At 33.7% G+C, this 16,330-nt stretch overlaps 1 long non-coding RNA gene across 2 annotated transcripts; it reads right to left on the reverse strand.

The window, feature by feature from the left end:
• Positions 1–13,789: 13,789 nt before the first annotated feature.
• LOC143236528 (uncharacterized) lies at positions 13,790–15,602 on the reverse strand. Of its 2 annotated transcripts, none has more exons than XR_013019579.1 (3): positions 15,303–15,602; positions 14,520–14,601; positions 13,790–14,283 (listed from the first exon to the last, which is right to left on the reverse strand). It is a non-coding gene; the product is annotated as an uncharacterized LOC143236528 (long non-coding RNA). The 2 variants fall into 2 exon arrangements; XR_013019580.1 differs by having other exon boundaries at positions 13,790–14,286.
• Positions 15,603–16,330: the final 728 nt, after the last annotated feature.

Raw genomic sequence — 16,330 nt, forward strand, 5'->3', positions numbered from 1 at the left:
AATTAAGAGAACATAAATTTGCATCTATCTTCCCCTGGACCCACCAAATATTCATGCCAAATTTAGTAAAAATCCATCAACAGTGGGCGAAGTAATACTCCCATAAAAATCATAAATCCAAAACACAAAACTAAAGCATTTTATCTGTATTCCGCATGGATACAATAAAGATCTGTATTACATTTGGTAAACATCCATCCACAGGAGGTAAGATAGTTGTAAAAAACGCAAAAACGTTGATAAAAATAGTAAGACTCAAAATGTGTAACCCTACATTCTTATGTATCGTTGTATGGACATAATGAACCTTCATATTACATTTTGTGAAAGTCCATCTACACCCTTGGAAGTAATTACATGGAAATAAACCAGACAGTACTATTATCCTGATATAGATATGTAGCCATGGAAACACTCTTGTGTTCATCATTGTTATGAAACCCAGAATTATAGTAATAAAATTGTATATTTTTATTTATATGTTAACTTATATGTCATCGGCGTAATTATGGAAGTGTTTCATCCGAAACTTGCTATATCAGTTTTAAAGAGAAATGACGTTACTAGCACTAACATCACACTACCTTATCAGGCATTATAGTTCTCTACCGAACCTGATTAGAACAAAAATTACAATTTGCTACAATATCTACCGAGAACAGAAATTATAGCTTACTACCACTCGTGACTAGGACATAATGACATTCTGATAGATTCGTAACAGTTTTCTACCAAACGTAACTAGAATAGAAATCTCAGTTTCCTACCAGACATGATTAGGACATAAATCACTGTTTCCTACTAGACATGGCTTGAACATAAATCATTTCCTACCAGATATGACAAGAACATAAATCACTGTTTCCTATCAGGCATGACTAGAACATAAATTACTGTTTCCTACCAGACATGACTAGAAATAAATCACTGTTTCCTACCAGATATGACTAGAACATAAATCACTGTTTCCTACCAGGCATGACTAGAACATAAATTACTGTTTCCTACCAGACATGACTAGAAATAAATCACTGTTTCCTACCAGATATGACTAGAACATAAATTACTGTTTCCTACCAGACATGACTGGAACAGAAGTTACAGATCTTTACCTCTCGCTGCTTGATCGAATTATTAAGATATCATTACTCAGACCTTTACACATTGACCATTGTCATACAGTAAATGTCATCATCAGAGAACCACCTGTCAGTCATAATGTAGCTCCTGCGTTAATATGAATCCAGAGGTGGAGTAAATGACACGACGAAACTGGTTTTATAATTTGAAGAAGTTCACGTATTAGAAGAAACTTGGAAAATAATTTGAATTTTTAATTAGTTTATTTTGTAAAGTTATCTTCAAGGACGACTGCTTTGGCAAACAATATTTCGATTTTATCCGTAACAGTAGGTTATTCAGAAGATAAACAGATGAGAGGTTCATTAAATTAGTTAACTAATCCATATAAAAGATGGCTAAAGAAAAAGAAACTAATAAAATAAAAAGATAGTTTAAAGATGGTTCTTCAAATTGAATAGAAATAATCTTATTAAGGTAAGCGAGGGTAAATGCACACACACAGCGTTATATACTTATGTAACAACTATAAACGACCTTCAATTACACGAAATATTGTTAAGAGATTCTTGTTTGGACTTCTTCATTGTAACAGATAGATTACAGTAAAATTCGCCAGCATGACAAACTGTATCTGTGACGTCTTTTGTGAAATGAAGCTTCTTCACCCGTTCAGTTCCTTACATGTGTTTCGGTGAAGTGTATAACATACCGCAGTAATTCAAAGTCTAAAGTCCAAGTATTTACGCTGTTGTGATTGAAGATCTAATGTGATGTCTCTCCAACTTACTGGTTCTCTTTATCTTCTACCTATCACCTTATGTTGATACAATTGATTAGTACTGATTATTCTTATATTAAACCATATTAATCTGTTTCTTTTTCCGTTTTCATCGACGAAAAATTTCTTTCAAAGTTAATTTTTTTGTGTTTAAAAATAACACACTATCAAAAAAAAATTAATTTTAAAGAGTTTTTTTCATTTCGTTGGGACAACTCCATAAACTTCTTGAATAAGAATTATTTACAAGTACCGTAAAAAATAAAGTATTTAAGTTAGATCGGAGACTTTATAGAAAAAAAAATGTTGAAATTGTTCATTTGTTTTTATAAATTTCGCACAAATATACATGAGGGTTATCTTTGTTAACTTTCCTGAATTTAGTAGTGAAAGATTAGAGTAAAAGCAACTAATCTTTACCACTTACTGCCATTTCTTGAGCTACACTTTTACCAACGAATAATGAGATTGATAGTGACATTATAGCGCTTCGGCGGCTGGAAAGAGAGAGCTTGTTTGGTAGAACATGGATTCGAGCTCTTGACCCTCAAACTACGAGTCCAGCGTACCAACCACCTGCCATTTGTGTTTCTATAAAGCATCGTTTATAATTGTTGGTTATCAAAACTCTAAATGTAATCTTCAGGCAAGCTTATATAGCAATTCTTAATTATACAAATATATTAATCTTATGGGGGGCTTGTCCCCCGATCTCTCCAAGTAGAAATTCTATCGGCTTTCCTTGTGCTTTAAATACATAATTACAAAATTATATATTTAGCCAAGCTCCCAACTTCGCAATTACTTTCTACACTTTCGTAAGATATGCTTTTGAACTTTAATTTTACTCAATAGTATTAATCAATAATTCACAACCGCTGGACCACGGTAACATCAGGCACGAAAAAATGACATAAAGTCCAGTGAAATTTATGTAAAAGTAATTTTAAGAATACATGAAAGTGTCGTTTCCCTCTTCCTTAAGTGTGAAACATAGGAGTCCAAGCTCAATTCAAAGCTTCACCAGAAAGCTAATTAGGAAACAACACTATAGAACTGTATATTCTAGATGTTTCGGAACCCTTTTACAAATATTTTGATAGTCCGTGGAGAGAAACTGGTGTGATACCACTGATCTAAGTCACACACTTATCAAGTTTTGCATTCACAAAATCATAAATGTACTAAATCATAAAAAGTGGCATTTTAAACTAATAACAATACTAGCACTTAAAAAATAATTTCTGTAAAGCTCTGTCTTGCTTTTTCAAATTAAATAGTATATTTTTGTTTGTAATGAAGCACAAAGCCACACAGTAGGTGTTTGTGCTCTGCCCGTCATGGGTATCTAAGCCTGGATTCTAGCGTTGTAAGTTCGCAGACATGCTGTTGTGCCACTGGGGAGAGTAATGTACCCGTTTGGTTTGGTTTGAATTTTGCGCAAAGCTACACGAGGGCTATCTGCGCTAACCGTCTCTAATTTAACAGTGTAAGACTAGAGGGAAGGCAGCTAGTCATCACCACCCACCGCCAACTCTTAGGCTACTCTTTTACTAACAAAAAGTGGGATTGACTATCACATTTAACACCCCAACGGCTAAAAGGGCGAGTATGTTTGGTGTAATGAGGGTTCGAACCCACAACACTCGGATTACGAGTCGAGTACCTTAACCACCTGGCCATGCCGGACCAAATGTACTAGTTATATGTTTATATATGCAGGAGTAACCGTTATTTATAAAAATAATGTATTTTACTTGTTTTCAACGTGGAGTTCTGGTGATAAAAGTCATATTTAATGTATTAAATGTATTGTTAATTTATTCTATTACAACTTACATATGTTTAAGATAAAGACAACTGTGCAAGTAGCTAAGGTAAATAACAGATAATTTATCGACGGAAAATTGCTTGTTACTTGTCAGAAAGGACAATGTTTACTGAGCTGGTTACTTTAAAAAAGGACTTTTTCCTCATCTGCAGAACCTTCTATTTCTACCGTGTTATTCTATTGGATATTTCATCTAAATTCAAAATGATTTATTCGGTAACAAAGACCTCCAGTGACTCAAATGTAAGTTTCAAAGCTTACAACGCAAGTTCGGCTTTTCAATTTCGCGGTTATCACAGTACATGTATTTTTTGTAAAGGTTTCAGTTAAAACAGACAAACGGGGTCCAGGATTATATCACTTCAATATAATTTTTTTTACAAAGTTTTAAAGTCCAGCACAAAAAGATATTATTCAGTTAAGAAATAACTCAAAGTATACATTAAAGTTACAAAAAGCCGCAATATGGGTTAAGCCCAATAGAGTTTTTGTAGGGAACGTCATTGCGATAAATTATAATAGAACTGAAAGATACTTTGCTAAGCCTAAATAACAACAATGTAGCGTCAGATATTTATCTGGAGGCACACAGTGGAATTTCTACAGTGAATGACGAAATCCTTTGAAAGATTATAAATATTTATTAGATGCATTAGAGTAGGCAATTCGTCAAGGGCTACGTGCTTTTTGAATGTTTATATTTGAGGGATGTACTACAAATTATTATATAGTTTCAGTACCGAAGACTTTCAATAATGTCTATGCTTTTGTTGGCTACATAAATCCATTTATCAAAAAATCTAAACAAACAGATTCATTTATGATCTTGTAAGATTTTGTCAATATTATCATACTTTTAAAGTAGGAATAGGGAATCATGATAATAAATTATATATCTGCGTTAAATTATATTTGTTTATTTTTAAATTCGAGAGTTATCTTCGCTATTTGTCCATAATTTTGCATAATAGACTGAAGGAAGGGCAGCTAGTTAACATAAATCACCGCCATCTTTTAGGCTACTCTTTTTACCAACGAACTATGGGATTATCCCTTTCACTGTGATGCTTCCACAACTGAAAACACGAACATGTTCAGTGAAAGTATTCGAACCCGCGATCTTCAGATTGCTAGCCGAGAACTAAATCATGTGTTTTATACGTTCATGAAAAGCACCGTATTGGTGTTACACAAACTATACTGAAGATTGAACATAGTGAAAACTTACCGAGTTTAGAGAAATACTAGTTTTCTTATATATACTTATATTATCCATATATTTATAACAGTGAAATGTAAAAGTATTTATTCTTCTTAAATTACAATCTTTTAATGATAAAAAAATCCTTCAAGTGAATTTATGACTATTTAACAGTTCAGTGCCACTACAGATGACTTATGGTTGGATCAGTTATCTTTAATCTTTCCGAGTAAGGGTATATAACCAAGAATATTTTTAAAAGTAGGATAGCCGAAAGACACAACATCTCGAAGAAGACCTTTTAATGTTCCGTGTGAATGCAAAGAAACTCGTGCAAAAGAGCGTTTAAGAAAACAAGGGACTATAAAATGCAACCCTTATACAATGACGAACAGCTTTTTATTCGTTAAAATAAAGTTTAACGTTATGAAAGAGAAATTTCTAAACCAAAGTAATATTGTTTTGAAGTTGGCAATACCCCCTGGCAAAAATAAAAATTCAATAAACAAGGATTTTAAGTTGGTGAGGCCTCAAAAGATTTGAACTCAACGGCTTTTGTTTTCATGAGAAATATGACAAAAGAAACTGGAATTGTAACAATCGAATTTGATCATGCACTAATGAGATTCAGGACATTAATACTAATTAATTTGCCTTGAATATGTATTGAGATTTTCATCGTTATTAAAATTTTAAGCTATACAACGTTGCATGTTTAAATAAGGTTTTGTCGTATTTAAAATGCTAGGAGAAACGCCATTTTGAGTTATGAGCTGAAAGTTTGCCTTTTCTAAAACTAAAACAAGGTGGAGTTATGTGAGATCTTTTTTAGCTTGTAAAAAATTTTAAATTTGTCTAGAGAAGTGAAATGGATGATGTTTCAGATTTTGTGTTAAAGTCACAAACTAACATAGAATGCTGACTTATAAAACGTTTGTGGATTGGGTGTTGAAACTTTTATTTTGAAAGAATGGCCAAGTTAATGGCGTCTTATACAAAAGTTTGATGTTGCTTAGAGCAATGAAGTTGATGACATTTCGGAATCTATTGTGAAGTTTCATCACGTTCAGTTTGGAAAGGTCAACATTTTAGACTTACACTCGACTATTTCAACTTCGTATACAGAAGCAGTTTATAAAATCTTTACTTATGAAATGCCGATTCTTATTTTAATTTTCTTTTTATGTCTTAAGAGTGCGATGAAATTATGGTGATCTGCAATATTATCCTCCAATAAGAAAAGAAATAAACTTCACTTTTAAACTTGTATTGCAATCTTACAATATTAATAAATATTGCAATCTTACAATTTAGTTAGTTAGTTATCACCATTAGATTCCATCTAGGAACATAGGGCCGCAATCGCTTGCAGATTCTTCAACAAGTATTTAAGTGAGTAGGTTGTTAGCTCACTGCACCGAGCCGTCCCTAATTTAGCAGTGTAAGACTAGAGGGAAGGCAGCTAGTCATCACCACTCACCGCCAACTCTTGGGCTGCTCTTTTACCAACGAATAGTGGGATTGACCGTCACATTATAACGCCCCCCACGGCTAAAAGGTCGAGCATATTTTGTGCGACCGGGATTCGAACCCACGACCCTCGGATTACGAGTCGAACCACTTAACGCATCCAGGCCATGCCGGGCTGTTGTTAGTGCAATTTTATATAAATATGAAGTTGATATGTGGAATGGGATTAACAGCAGAATGGTATTTTATAACGCGATATACGCAATCAAGAATACTTCTAATGAACAAACATTTAGTGTTAACAAAACTTTTCAAGTGTCTCGTAAAAAAATGTATCAGATTCGTTTGATAATATATCTATATATCATTTGAAGCGTTTGTGATTTGCTGTAGATATCATTTGCAGTGTTTCTGGTTTTCTATATAATATTAATAACCATAAAGGTGTAGTTCTTTATATATATATATGAAAATATAATATGGTTATTTCAATAAGAAAATATCTTATTTCAAGAACGGAAAAACTTGTTAGCATATTGATAACCTTCCACGAATATGAGCGGTGCAGGAAGTTTTTTTTATATTTACATGATTTTTTTCATGCTTGGCCCTTTGCATTGTTTATTTTATATTGCTGATTGTGGTTAGCATTTTCACGGTATGGAGAATAATGTTTAATACTATACTGTATAAATTCCAAACAGTAACTACGTTTGTTTATTACAGAGAATTTTCTCTTGATCAACTGTCATGTTTGACATATTCTCCCTGTCTCGCTGATTCGATATGTTTATGTTTGTGCAGTTTTATATAAGCATATAATTTTGATGTGAATTGGTTTCTTTTGAATTTCACGCTAAGATATACGAGCGCTATCTGCGCTAGCTCTCCCTAGTTTTAAAGTGTAATACTAGAGGGAAGGCAGCTAGTCATCACCACCCACTGCCAACTCTTGGGCTACATTTTTACCAACGAATAGTGGGATTGAACGTAACATTATAACGCCCCCACGGCTGAAAGGGCGAGCATGTTTGGTGCGATGGGAAAGAACGGAGACTTGTCAGTAAGTTAGTTATACGGTTGTCGTAAAATGTAACCTAAGGAAGTATGTCAGTACTTTATAAGCGACTTGTATCAGGTATACTAATGGGCTTGTAAGCAATCCGTAGACGCAGATTCGAATATAATGTCTATCAGCTGTATACACGACTTACATTTTAATGTAGTGTTTATTACCTGTAAATAATAAGTAGTGCTTGATTGACAAATCATACAAAAGCTATCTTGCTTTAGGTTTAGTTCACATTCTGTGGGAAACAATGTTATGAATAGGCGCGTTCTATGTTGAACGGTTGCAAGGATGAAGACTTAATAAAACTGTGAATACTTCATTTTTTGTTATTGTTACAAGTTCAATATCTAGCAATCAGCCTAGGAAGATATTCAACATCAGAAACTGTTTAACAATAACTTAACGAATCCCTTTCGAATGAAGATAAATGTGACATAAGCTATAAAAACGACAGGGGGAGCTAACAAGAAACCTGTAATATCATAATTGAAATCACAAAAGAAATTTTCTTATCAGTAAACCATAACCTAAATGTTATAAATTCTCAAGAATTTCCCGTACCTTCCGTAACGACAACAACGACTGATTGATCCGATTTACATAAGTAGTGCATATTTATGTTTTAATATACACGTCTCCACATGAAACGTGCAATATTTCACGGTTCTTACAACCCTCCATGTCTCCGGCATGGCCAGGTGGTTAAGGCACCCGACTCGTAATCTCAGTGCTTGGCAGAAAAAGCTTCTAATAAAAGACAAATCAGCATGCTTTCTCTGAAAAAAGCATTTGAAACGTGGTACTTCTCAGAGAAGACTTAATCTTACGCTAAGTACATAAATGACGTTTTCAGAATATCGAATGAAAATACGAGAGTTGTTTGAGAAACGTTTTAAAAATGTTTGTAGCAAGAAAATACGACGTGAAGAAAACCAAAGGAAAGTGGGAAAAACAAACAGAGAACCGGAGAGTTAACCCTTTTTATCTCTCTTTCTTTTGATCCTCAATTGTCGGCTCATGTTCCAGAGGTTACCAAGTACAGTATCATGAACAATGACTTAATATAATTTGGTGTAAATAAAAATAGTCCGAAAATTTCCTCTGTTGAAGTACATGCCACGGTCACGCATTGCAGTTTAACTTAACAGTATCACTCGCCAAATAGATCAATCATCAATCTACATAAGTCACGACTCACTTGGCAAACAATAAGTCCAGAAGACGAACACGCGGCTGTTGTATTGAAGTTAACAATGGATAAATGTAGGGAAAGTAAGGTACATCAAGAAACGATTATTTCTAATTCACAAAAGTTAGGCACCTCTAGATTAAAAATACTTCACCATTAATAAAAGTAAAGCATCGAGGGAGAATAAATAATAATTATTTACAATTATCCTACAGGTTTTAAACAGAACCCAACATCTCGTATTATTGCACAGAACCAGAAATAACTGCTGGGTTTATAATTACCTCTAATCCTGTATGTAATACTTGTTTATCATTAACACTTTCTAGCACTTTAAACAATAATATATCATTGTTGTGTCTCGTAAAAAAATCACTGAATGGTCTATTCAAGAGCTTTGTTGCTTGACTCAGTCACAAAAAAATATGTCAGGAGTTTTCTTTTACACGAATAAATAAAGAAAAAGTACATTTATCAATTTTATGAAAATAGGTCATTTAATATAGTGTAATAATCTACTCTTATACTATTTAATATTTATACGTAGAAGGTAAACGACAATGTTGTATAATTCCTATATACAGTCAGTTTGTTTTATTCCCCTCATTTCTAATGAACCGAAGTCGTCACGCAGTAAAGTAGTTTGACACAGGCTTATTAGCAGTGGTAAATATTTGTCTCTAACGTGTGTTTCGTAATGTATGACCTCTTTTATGAGCTTTAACGTTTGTTTGTTTTTTGAAATTTACACAAAGATACTCGAGGGCTATCTGTGCTAGCCGTCCCTAATTTAGCAGTGTAAGACTAGTGGGAAGGCAGCTAGTCATCACCACCCACCGCCAATTCTTGGGCTACTCTTTTACCAACGAATAGTGGGATTAACCATCACAATATAACGCTCCCACGGCTGAAAGGGCGAGCATGTTTGGCGCGATGGGGATGCGAACCCGCGACTCTCAGATTAAGAGTCACACGCCTTACACACTTGGCCATGCCGGGTCGAGATTTAACTGACGCAATGTTAAATAAAAGGCTAACTGCTTCAAGCAGTCTCTTATTTAATCGGTTTGGTTTGGCGCAAACTAACACGAGGGCTATTTGAACTAATGGTCCCTAATTTAGTAGTGATAGACTAGAGGGAAAACAGCTAATTAATACCACTCACTACCAACTTTAGGGTAACTCATTTACCAACGAATAGTGGAATTGGCTCAAATATTATAATAACCCAACTGCTGAAAGAGTGAGGATTTTGGTGACGGGGATTTGAACCCGCGACACGCACATTGTGGATTGAGCACCCCTAATTACTGATTTAAACTGATAGACTACAACGGCAACTAGTCAACAGCCGTCATCGATAACTCTCAGATTCACAGTCCAGTACACTGTTTATTAGGCTATATTTTCCACCCCTCGCCCCATTATATTACATGTGAAACTTGTAAACAGAGATTAAATCTAAAAATGGTGTAACAAAGACGGAAATGATGATGTACTTTCTGTATTACATTTTCGGACATTACTTATTAGATGACCTGATACATTTAACAGATTTTTAATTCTAGAAATGAAGTCTTTAATAATTAAGTAAAAAAAAACTGATGTATATGTTATTTTGATGTTTTTTAGATACCTTTAACATAACTATATAAAAACTTATGGAAAAAACTATATGATATCTGCATATTATTTTATAAAATTTATTGTGTAACATTTCAGTTTGTAGACTCAGGAAAATTAGTTTACAGACTGTTTGTCATTTAAAACAGATATTTTCTTCACATTAATATTAAGAATTTGAAACAAGATCACAGTGGCATGTGATGTATTATCTTTCATTTAACTTGAACTTTATTCGAATATATTAATCATTTTTATCAGTTATGAATTAATGTTCTGTGCTGTTGTATGTCAGACGAAATCAAATACTTCTTATTTTTACTTATTTCACAGCACAAGAATGGAACATTATGTTAATAACAGATTGCTGTACGACATTTGTACATTCCTACTTTATGTCCATGTTACACGTTGTTCATTTCATTTTAGTATGCACGATTGTTGAAGAATGTTATAAACGAAAAGATCATGTACAATTTTTGTTGATTTAATTATACTTTACAGCAAACATTTTGTGCTTAATGCTTTGTAAGGTTAAACTGTGCCCAACAAAAGTTCAGACAAGATCAGACTAGAAATATTCGGAAAATTAATCCCATTCTTAGGTATTTAATTCTATTCTGTTCAGACTAAATATCGAATGTCAGAAAATTGTGTTTAGTCTTTTGTAATACATTACATGCAACTACGTATCAGATGTCAGAAAATTGTGTTTGAATCTTTTGTAATCTATTACAAGCAACAAATACCAGTTTCTAATAACTACATTTGAACATCTATTACGAATCTCCATTTATATTTTTGTAAATAAAATTGTGTTTCATCATATCTCAATGTGTATTGATCAAGTATATAAAATATAGAAAGACAGATTTGTGTATGTTTATTCGCACTTGTTATTTACCTGTTTCGTGTGTATTTCCACATTTCTTGATCAATTAGCACCAAACTAAACACAGTGATATAGAATGATATGAGGAAGTCCATGAAGGATTTGGAGGTTGGATCCTAGCTTAAATGTAAATTAACTTCAGTATGTTTGGATATGCGTTGCTTATAGGTTCTAACATTTCTTGATCAAATAGCACCCAACTTAACTCATTGATACAGAATGACATGGGGAATGTTATGAGGGGTTGAACCTCCATTTGATTTTATATCTAATTTTGAAATAAAAACCTACCAAATCAGAATAACTTGACACAGTGATCCAGGAAGGTTATGACTGGGGTGAATTCCTAATTTAATTTCATAGTCATAGAATTCTGAAAAACAGTATTGGTAACTTTATGCATTTTAAATACACTTGTATTGGTTATTGTATTAGATAAGAAATAAAAGTACAATTTCCTATCCTTTGTTGTAAAGGAGTTTTTATTTCATCCTTCCAATGGAGGGGTATTCCCGCTAGTCGTTATTATATGCAAATATAATCATAGACTTAGCAACTATCGCAGGTATGGTTCGTTTGTTTGTTTTTTGAATTTCGCATAAAACTACTCGAGGGCTATCTGTGCTAGCCGTACCTAATTTAGCAGTGTAAGACTAGAGGGAAGGCAGCTAGTCATCACCACCAACCGCCAACTCTTGGGCTACTCTTCTACCAACGAATAGTGGGATTGACCGTCACATTATAACTCCCCCACGGTTGGGGGGCGAGCATGTTTGGTGCGACCGGGATTCGAACCCGCGACCCTCGGATTACGAACGCCTTAACACACTTGACCATGCTGGACCCCGCAGGTATGGAAACATTTATTAACAAAGCTGTAAGAATTAAATATACTGACATTTTATTCTGGAAAATTACAAACATCAGAGTTTGTAAAATACTGACTGCTGACCAGTGTAATAATATATATGTAATAATATATGTGTAATAATATATGTGGTATATTCCTGTTCTAGCATGCGATTAACCAAAAAAACAAATCACCATAACCAAAATATTTGAGACATTCCCCAAACTGATTCAAACTAATTTGCTCATAGAAAGTTTCTTAATTTAGAAACACTACAAAACAGATTATACATCTGAAATAAATAACTAATTTGACTACCTCTGTTTTGTTGGAATTTCGGATGCAAAATATTTTGGCCCTCACATTATTCATCCCATATTGTTTAAAACTGATGTGATATCATCAACGTATGTAAGCGAATTGATTGATTGTTTTAAATTAAGCACAAAGTTTACAATGGGCTATCTGTGTTCTGCCCACCACGGTATCGAAACCCGGTTTTTGGTAGTGATATACCGCCCTCCATTGGATATGCAAAATCCGTAACTTCACAAGTATCACACATACCAAAACATTCATTAAAAACACTTTAGCTTAGAAATGGAAAACTTTGTCCAAGGTTTATCAAAAATAGTTTCTATGCATTCTATGTTTAAAGATTATAAACAAATAATAACTGCAAAATAATTGTAATAAGAATAAAAAATATTTTTAATTTTTCAACTCTATTTCTTATAGTTTTTCTTGTGTTAAAATATGGTCTAAAAATATATTTTTCTCTCTTTTCATATTTTTTAAATCCATTACGTTAACAGTACAATGTTTTTCATTACAGAATATATGTTTTTTTTATCAGTATTTTACAGATTTTGTATTGTTCTTGTGATCTTCAAGACGTTATTCTTAATATATCTTAGATAAAGGTGTATTTTTAACTTGAAGTTTTGGTAAGAAATGTTTCAGTATGTGTGATACTTCTTAAGTCTGTACTTAAATATGTCCATGATTTCGGTTTAAAACATAATGAGCTATGATGAAACAAGATTTTATTTAAGACAATATAAATAGAGACTCGTATTACTTGTTCAAACATATTTGTTAGAAGCTAAAACGATTAAAATCCTGATTGTTTTCGATAGGTGTATTTTTCTTTTCCAGGAGTACACTGTTAGAAGCTATACTGATAGGTTGCAATGTATCACTAAAGAACAAGCTAGATGTATAATTATTATCTGATATTTGATCTTTAGAGTAGAACTAACTTATTTTTTATAGTGAATTATTAGCATAAGATCATTTCAATGTATTATTATTACTTACATATTAATTTGCATATCAGTTACATATTAATAATCTGATTAATAAATTATTTTTTTAATTATTACAATTTGCATATGATTTACATACGCATATTAATTACACATGACATGATCCTTTCTCTCACTTCCACCTCCATAGTGACATTAAGTTCCTGTCCACTGGTCCTTGGTAAAAGAGTAGCCCAAGAGTTGGAGGTGTGTAGTATTTATTAGTGGTCTACTCTTTAGTCTACCACTTCTAAATTATGAAAAGCTAGTGCGTATATCCCTCGTGTAGCTTTGCACAAAATTCAAAACTAAACAAATTAAGGATTATTTCGGTTCAATGGTCAGATATGTTTTAGCGCGGATATTAAGACAGTATTTTCTTCTTTGAAGTTTAAGTCGTTTGGTTCATCCAGAGATTTTGAGCTTGGATATGGGGAATAATTTCTGCAGCTGGCTTGATATGTAGGCTGAGCAGCTCGGAAATATTTTTTAAATTAATTTCGGTCTTAAAAATGAAAATATTCCAAGAAACAACCACAATTGCGAATTTGCTCGTCTACTCGACGGAAATTAACTCGTACCTTCACGAAGTGGATAATCCTCATTATTTCTTTAGACGCAATCCTACGCATGGTGTGAATTTTGGATGTTTTTTTTTTCCAGGGTTTATTTGTTTTACAAAGTAGTAATGAAAATAACTACATTCTTCAGTTAAACTCTGAAAAAAAAAAAGGTTAGCATTGCTTGATGACGGACGGCGCACTGGCAGAGGTTCAGAGTTCCAGAGGGAATACAGATATGCGAGGTCTTCGGGTGATCGTGGTTAGATGAAAATTCCATCTTGATCAAGTCTTTTGGATTTTTTTAGCAAGTTTTGTTGTTGGGTTTGTACTTATTGACGAAGCTATGTCGCATACTTGCCTACAGGGGAAGGTGCTAGGGCAGCTGAGGAGACTGTCAATTACCACTGACATCGTCAGGTTGTCTCTGCTTAGATTAAACAAACAAGTTCAAGGATAGCTCAATCATTGTTTGATACGCACTAGGTAAACATTATGTACTCCTATTCTTAACAAAATGTTGAAAGTAATTGTTAAAGCTGAAAACGAGAGTGATCTATTGGCAAAGAAGACAACGTTAGCAATCACTAAAGTGCTACCAAACTTTTATTAATAATTTAAAGAATTAAACATTAATTGTATAGTCATTTATATTTTACTTACGATCAATCCACGACATTTCTGGAGAGAGTTGATCAAGTAACAGGCTTTACTCGTAACCGAATTCCACCTTTTCTTACGCTTACTAAACATCGAGAAAAATAATTGAAATATTATACTGTTAGAATAATATAAATTTAAAATAATCAACCATAACGATCAGTCCTCCTTTCCTATAAGGCCCGGCGGTTAAGGCACTAGACTCGTAATCCGAGGGTCGAGGGTTTAAATCTCTGTCATACCAAACATGCTCGTACTTTCAGTTGTATAGGCGTTACAATGTGACGGTTAATCCCACTATTAGTTGGTAAAAGAATAACTCAAGAGTTGGCAGTTTGCGCGAAATTTATACCAAACTTTTCCTATAATAAATTGTAATAATATTTCTTTTCGTACAACTTACATTTAGAGTCTTTATTAAGTTGTTGGAGTCTTTCTTCAGTCATTCTCTGTTTTTGTTACGTCTTGTTTGTTTGATTTGAATTTCGTGCAAAGCTACTCGAGGGCTATCTGTGCTAGCCGTCCCTAATTTAGCAGTGTAAGACTAAAGGGAAGGCAGCTAGTCATCACCACCCACCGCCAACTCTTGTGTTACTCTTCTACCAACGAAAAGTGGGATTGACCGTCACATTATAACGCCACCACGGCTGAAAGGGCTAGAATGTTTGGTGCGACCGGGATTCGAACCCGCGACCCTCGGATTACGAGTCGAACGCCTTAACACACTTGGCCATACCGGGCCCTTGTTACGTCTTATACTAATTATTCTACTTCCTAAAAACTTACCCTTCTTCCTTTTATGACATGTAATCGTCCCGAAGTCACTCGCATCTTCATAAACAAGAAGTTGAATTGTCCAGGCGGGAACGGCTGTCAAGAACGGTAAGCTATTCAATGAAGAAATAATTGTTTTTAACTTCAGTAAAATGAAAATTAAACAACGTTATTCACCATGATCAGTCGTCTGTAAACTTTTCTTATCAACAAAGTTTAAGCCTATTTTTTTCACTACATTGCAATTTTTTTCCCAGTATACTGAAACTTGGTTCGTTATTATTAGGTTAACCCTTGTGTTTAATTTACATTTCAGACACGCGTCTAATTCAATGAACAGGCTAACTAGTCTGAGTTTCAAGTGTGTTGCAGTAGGTCACTGTGTAATGATACCCTCCAGCTGCTTAACGTAATGACCAGACACTTTTACTGGGTTTCATTTCCGCTTGTTATTGATAACAGTTCTTAGTTACTGCTGACAAATAACAGCCATTGAAATTCAAACATATTTTACACTATTTATGTACGTCTAACTATGCATATCTACAATGAAGTAACAATTGTTTTCTCAGTAAAGGTAATCCAGTATAACATATTGACTAGAAATACTTAATGTTGTAAATAAATACAACCGTAAACTTACAATGATTAAATTATGTTAAATACAAATAAGTTATCATCACTCTCAATGTTCGACCATAATCTCGATAATATCTGATGAGATTTGGCCAGGATATTTAGATTAGTCCTAAACCAATAACAAAAACCTTCATAAGAGTCACTATGACAAATAAGTCATTAATAAGTATTTTAAGCATTATAATTAATAAATTTAATGAAACTAACTACAAAAAGAATGAAATATACCATTAATTAGACATAAAAACACCAGTAGTTTGCTGCTTAGATCCACAAAACTCTCCAAGAAACGATGGCCTAGCGCGTTAAGGCGTGCGCTTCGTAATCTGAGGGTCGCGGGTTCGCGCCCGAGTCGCGCCAAACATGCTCGCCCTCCCAGCCGTGGGGTCGTTATAATATGA

The sequence above is a fragment of the Tachypleus tridentatus genome, chromosome 2, assembly GCF_004210375.1.
Source record: "Tachypleus tridentatus isolate NWPU-2018 chromosome 2, ASM421037v1, whole genome shotgun sequence".
Lineage (NCBI taxonomy): Eukaryota > Metazoa > Arthropoda > Merostomata > Xiphosura > Limulidae > Tachypleus > Tachypleus tridentatus.